This window comes from Sinocyclocheilus rhinocerous, unplaced genomic scaffold, assembly GCF_001515625.1.
Source record: "Sinocyclocheilus rhinocerous isolate Xijiao unplaced genomic scaffold, SAMN03320098_v1.1 scaffold2895, whole genome shotgun sequence".
In the NCBI taxonomy this organism is placed as follows: Eukaryota; Metazoa; Chordata; class Actinopteri; order Cypriniformes; family Cyprinidae; genus Sinocyclocheilus; species Sinocyclocheilus rhinocerous.
The window spans coordinates 139,175-146,173 of NW_015662606.1; the positions used below are offsets into that span (position 1 = coordinate 139,175).

Sequence of the window (6,999 nt, forward strand, 5' to 3'; positions counted from 1 at the left end):
TTTTATTTTTTTTATTTTAAAAAATTTCATATTTTTATGGACCAATACAACAATCCATAAACAATAAACAGTAATTTATTTACTAAAACACCATAAAATGCAGAGATTTATATGAACATTTTTGTTTTGTCACATCTATCTATTTTTATATATCTATATCAACAAATGTCAACACATCCAGTCTATCGTAACTATTTAGTATATTGCACAGTCCTGTCCCTCAGTCTCGATATAATCATTTGAAACCAATAAACAGAAGGTCTTTCAATAAGCAATTCTTCACAATCTAAGACATACACAAGAGAACCTAGTGGAGCTGTAACAGCTCACATAGAGATTCTCTGATCTGCATAACCATCCTGTGCTAGTCCCAGAGGTGCAACTCACACCTAAGTACCTGTTTCACACATGGAGCTGCTCACCCCTGCAGGATGTGTGGAATGTAAATGACTTTTAATACTTGGATTAAAAAGTAAAAAGCACAAAAGCTAAGCGATACCAAATCCTCTGATCCCAGTCTCATAACATACAGCCTAGCTTGAGGAACACTTTTAACCCACATACATGGCTATGTGTCCGATACATATCTGACCTAATAATAGCAGCGAGATGATTTACTAGCGGATGGAGGAAAATGAGGTTGAGGTGCTTCAAGGTACAAATGAATAAAGTCACCACAAAAGATATTTAGTGGTGACGCTCACCCTTCTAGTGTTATCCAGGACGAGGGGGTCGGGCCGGCCGTAGTTGGGAGGGTTGGCGTGGGGATCATAGCTGAGCCTGGCCAGCATGGGGGCAATGACAGGCATGTCCCGCAGCACATCTGGGGGAATCTTACCCACCCACTTGGATAAGGCCTCCACGTTGACAGGCTTGATCACCTGGTCTGTAGATCTCTCTACCCTGTGGAGCAAAAGAAGTGTGTCAGTGGAGCAGGAACATGTGCACAGGTGCTTTACCGTCTTACCGCTGTGGACTAATTGGGTCTAATTAGATTGAGCAATGCAATTAAAGATAGCTCCCCTGCAGGATGTGTGGAATGTAAATGACTTTTAATACTTGGATTAAAAAGTAAAAAGCACAAAAGCTAAGCGATACCAAATCCTCTGATCCCAGTCTCATAACATACAGCCTAGCTTGAGGAACACTTTTAACCCACATACATGGCTATGTGTCCGATACATATCTGACCTAATAATAGCAGCGAGATGATTTACTAGCGGATGGAGGAAAATGAGGTTGAGGTGCTTCAAGGTACAAATGAATAAAGTCACCACAAAAGATATTTAGTGGTGACGCTCACCCTTCTAGTGTTATCCAGGACGAGGGGGTCGGGCCGGCCGTAGTTGGGAGGGTTGGCGTGGGGATCATAGCTGAGCCTGGCCAGCATGGGGGCGATGACAGGCATGTCCCGCAGCACATCTGGGGGAATCTTACCCACCCACTTGGATAAGGCCTCCACGTTGACAGGCTTGATCACCTGGTCTGTAGATCTCTCTACCCTGTGGAGCAAAAGAAGTGTGTCAATGGAGCAGGAACATGCACACAGTCTTACCGCATTGGACTAATTGGGTCTAATTAGATCAAGTAATGCAATTAAAGAAAGCTCTAGGCTAATATGATGCTTCAAACGAACGGCCTTTCATTCTCCAAGATCATCTCTCAAATGCATCACATTTCATATTCCACTCTATCTTTGTATTTGATTGAGGTACAATGACATTGATGGATGTTTCTTGATTTGCTAGTCTAGATGTATAAATTTCAGCACAACCTGGCAGAGTGTCAATGGCTTTATGCTGAAATAAATGAACTTACCGGTTTTATTGAACCCCAATAAATAATTATAGTCTAGTTTTTACTGCTTACGGTAGCGCATATTCCACTTTCTAACTTGCTAAATAAGCTGCATAACCATAAAATGTATGTGGATTCAAATTTGCAGAGATATTAAAAATGAATCCGGCATTACGTCACACCCTAGGTAAAATATTCATATGTCTGAAATGAAATATTTACAAAGCCATGAAAAAAAACAGTACAAGTCAGGTTTTTGTTTAGAGAGAACACATAGGAGTGGCTTACTTGTTAGGAGAGGTTAGTTAAGTGATAGGTTACCTATCACTGATATTTGCATAGGGATGAACCTTTTTTCCAAGAAAATTGGAAAATCTACTGGACGCCCATCATTGTTCCATTATGACAGCAGATGGGAACTACAAATATTGGGTCAATCCCACAAAGCCTGTCAAGAACATGTGCAGGTTATATTACCCTTGAAAATCAAAAGAAAATAAATTATATTTTGCATTTATATTATTTTCTTGACAATTTAGCACATTATCTCGCCATCTCATTAAGATAATTAGGTAATCATATATCATTGTAATATGTGTATATTATTTTTAATTGTTAATTTAAAAAGTATTGTTTTAAGTGGAGATACAAATAAATTGCAAAATGATAAAATTGCTAATAAAATAAAATAAATGGTCTTTTGACTAAATACAATTTCTTATAAAACATATATAAAATAATATAATATATATATACAGTGAAACTGAAATATGACCTGGACATGTTCTCAAAATTAAAAGAAAATAAATTATATTTTGCATTTATATTATTTTCTTGACAATTTAGCACATTATCTCACCATCTCATTAAGATAATTAGGTAATCATATATCATTGTAATATGTGTATATTATTTTTAATTGTTAATTTAAAAAGTATTGTTTTAAGTGGAGATACAAATAAATTGCAAAATGATAAAATTGCTAATAAAATAAAATAAATGGTCTTTTGACTAAATACAATTTCTTATAAAACATATATAAAATAATATAATATATATATACAGTGAAACTGAAATATGACCTGGACATGTTCTCTGTGAGATGGTCTCTTTCTCTGTTTTTCCAACTTACAATGGATCTGCTCTTGTTTGGGCTGAGATGACTGCAGTTGGAGACGGATGGAGTCATTGAGGCCATACTCTCCGATGTTTTTATTATTTCTTCCCTCATAGAGAGGATTGGCTCCACATGGGAAACAGATTACTACACTCAATCCCCATCTGCAGCCAAGACACCGGGGAACGCCAGCTCCACTGCCACCCCACTTCAGAGTGCTGTGTGGATCCAGTGCAGAACACACGTGCATGTGCATGTTTGCATGTGCATGTGTTAAAACAAGTGAATGACCCAGCAGTCAGTGTGACAACCTGACTCGTCATGCCTTCTCAAACATCACTCATAGAACCGTGACAGGAAGTGATGGGAAGTCCGATCCTTTTGTGCAAACTGTTTTTTCAGACAGCTTGTTTCAATGAACACGCTTCACCAGTTTATGTAATCATGCAATGACATCACGTATAAACAATGTTATAATTAAAGCACTTAATGATGTGAAATGATTTATTAGAAATGATGATCATATCAGCAGCTCATCAATTTCAGGCATGTCTGAGTCTGAACTGTTTCCGGTGACTCCAGAACTGTTGAAACCATTATCCGACACTTGACTCGAGAGAGAACCGCTGTTAGTATACTACAGTTGACACAAGAACTACCATTGGATCTTTGGGAACATACAGGAAACATATTTCCTATGTTTTATTTGTTATACATGCTGTTCAGCAAAAGACACCAGAAACATACATTTCGCCGCCCCACTTCAGAGTGCTGTGTGGATCCAGTGCAGAACACACGTGCATGTGCATGTTTGCATGTGCATGTGTTAAAACAAGTGAATGACCCAGCAGTCAGTGTGACAACCTGACTCGTCATGCCTTCTCAAACATCACTCATAGAACCGTGACAGGAAGTGATGGGAAGTCCAATCCTTTTCTGCAAACTGTTTTTTCAGACAGCTTGTTTCAATGAACACGCTTCACCAGTTTGTTTATGTAATCATGCAATGACATCACGTATAAACAATGTTATAATTAAAGCACTTAATGATGTGAAATGATTTATTAGAAATGATGATCATATCAGCAGCTCATCAATTTCAGGCATGTCTGAGTCTGAACTGTTTCCGGTGACTCCAGAACTGTTGAAACCATTATCCGACACTTGACTCGAGAGAGAACCGCTGTTAGTATACTACAGTTGACACAAGAACTACCATTGGATCTTTGGGAACATACAGGAAACATATTTCCTATGTTTTATTTGTTATACATGCTGTTCAGCAAAAGACACCAGAAACATACATTTCGCCCCCCTTAGTCAGTCCTCAAACAGTTTGCATGTTGCAAATGTGCAAAAGACTGTTCTTGTCAGTTCAGTGTACTTTTGGACTAACTGGAGCCCTGAATGAGTTGCCAAAAACCGGCATCATAGGATACTAGCCCATTTTGAGTCGAAATGATGGTCAGGTACGTCCAAAGTGATTCAATAACTTGAAGATCTATGCTAACTTGAGCCAAGCCGTTTCAAACGGTTCAGTCCAATTTGGTGAAATGGTTCATGCGGTTCACTAAAAAGAACTGGTTCAAAAGAACGATTCGTTTGTGAACTGGACATCCCTACCTATGACTGAAGACAGTCATGTGCTGCCATATGCTCTTCATAAATACAAACTTAAGGTCTAATACTTTGTGGTATGTATTTGGCAATCTAAAAATCTTAAATCAAAGGACATCTAGTCCTTGTCTCCTCTTATTCCTGGAATGTAGGAACACAGCGGTCTATGAGTTATTGAATTCACCTTCCCATCACACCCTCCCTAACCTCAGCGTTAGAGACCTGGCTTTCTCCCCAGGCACCACAAAGTCCATTTATACTGGCAAGCCGTTCCGCTGTACATTTCATTGTTCAAGTCCCTGGCCGACGCAGTTCTTCACTTCTCTAATCCATTTACATTGGAATTGCACTTCGGCTGCAACGTGATTAATAGATTTACTGTTTCCCAGGACAGAGAGGACTGTTTTCTTTCTTAGCTACAGTTATTTTCCTCAGTGGAAAACTCAAAATCATTCATTTAAAAACAGAAAAAGCAAGCACACGTAAGCGTGGACAGGAGGAAAAGCCATTTCTGACAGCCTGGCAGTGGATGCGTCATGCCATTCTCTAGAAAATAACATCCTCTGTTCAGCAGTTGCTATGGCCAACACATGCCAAACATGCAGTCTGCCTGCGCTGACGCTAATTGGTATGAATCTCTTTATGATACATAGCTGACACCCTCTGAGGTGAGATTTGCATCTGTAAGCTTTGTAAAAGCACAAATACTGTATAAGAGGAATGAGAATGGCAGGGATGTGTTGCTGCAGTAGCCACAGAACAACGATGCAGATAAGCTGTTTGATTTAACCAGAAGTGCTTAAGCTAATATCCCATATTTCAAATTTTATAAAAATAATGGTGATTAATGAATCACATTATGCATTTAGCAGACGCTTTTATCCCAAGCAACTTAAAACAGAGGAACATAAGCAATTTATCACAGAGCCAACAATATGCAAACAAACAAATGCATATTAGCTGAATTTTTTTTAAATAATTTAAAGCTGGCAAAGAATATGATTTGCATTTTGGTATTTCAAGCCTTAACTGATCACTAATAAAGAATATTAATACATAATATTCTTATTTTAATGATATAATTTATTAATATAATATTCAAATGTCAATAATAATATATAAATTAATATTAATATATTAATATACAGTCACCACTGATAAGTTACCACTAAATATTGTAGAAACTTAATTTGCTGTAAAGTTGCTTTGCAACGATTTGTATCGTGAAAAGCGCTATACAAAAAAAAAAAACTAATGATGCACAAATGTAAAAATTCTGGCTAATATTGATAAGTAAATTTTCATGGCCGTTATGGCTGATAATATTTTGTCTAAATAAATTAAAAATCAAACACGAAAAATTTGAATCAATCATTTTAAAAGTGATTTTAGGAATAACAACATTATAATGTAAAGTATAAAAAAATGGATATTCAAATTTGAGATTTGCTATAAATTAAACATAGCAGAGTTTTTAAATGATTAACTTTAAATGAGTATTAGATGACAGGAAAGGTGATATAATAATATATATATAATATATATTATTGTCTGATAACCGACATGGTACCGATATATCGTGCTTCTCCTTAATATGAGAAAACTTTTACATGCGGTGATTAAATGCAGTAATACAATTCATTTCATAACTAATACATTATTATTTTTTTTTTCCCCAGCATATTTTATATAAATCAATCAATAAATAAATTGTATACGTTTACTCCGATGTGGCATGAACAAATAAATATATAACATCAACCAATACAATACATATAAAAAAAAATAAAAATAGTATTGTCGAATAACCACCATGGCACCAACATATCAATATATTATTGTCTGATAACCGTCATGGTACCGATATATCGTGCTTCTCCTTAATATGAGAAAACTTTTACATGCGGTGATTAAATGCAGTAATACAATTCATTTCATAACTAATACATTATTTATTTTTCCCCAGCATATTTTATATAAATCAATCAATAAATAAATTGTATACGTTTACTCCGATGTGGCATGAACAAATAAATATATAACATCAACCAATACAATACATATAAAAAAAAATAAAAATAGTATTGTCGAATAACCACCATGGCACCAACATATCATGCTTCTCCTTGATATTAAAGACCTTTTACGGGTCTTTTTTTTTTTTTTTGAGTTGCATGAAAAAAAATCCTGTGTCGCGGGTTGCGTTTTTTTGGGCTTATTTTAAAAAATATGATTGCTTGTTAGGAAAATCTGACAAGCAACTTTGTTTCTTTACATTAGTGTTCGCCATATTCTCCGATGCATTGATTGACACTCTGTCTGCTCACAGCAGCCAATCAGTGCAATAATATTAGTGCTGTAGCATAATTCATCTATGTCACGAATCCTGTCCATGGACTTCCATTCAATCACCACCAGAGGTCACCCTTCCATTACATTGACTCTCGCACTACACAAACTGTTGCATG

At 36.3% G+C, this 6,999-nt stretch overlaps 1 long non-coding RNA gene across 2 annotated transcripts in view; it reads right to left on the reverse strand.

The window, feature by feature from the left end:
* LOC107728224 (uncharacterized) overlaps nt 1–935 on the reverse strand; it is a 21,671-nt gene extending 20,736 nt beyond the window's left edge. The window contains exon 1 of one of the 2 annotated variants that reach the window (XR_001638444.1): nt 705–935. This is a non-coding gene — a long non-coding RNA (uncharacterized LOC107728224). The remainder of the gene's footprint in view (nt 1–704) is intronic. The other variant, XR_001638443.1, reaches the window with a different exon arrangement.
* Between the last annotated feature and the right edge of the window lie 6,064 nt (nt 936–6,999).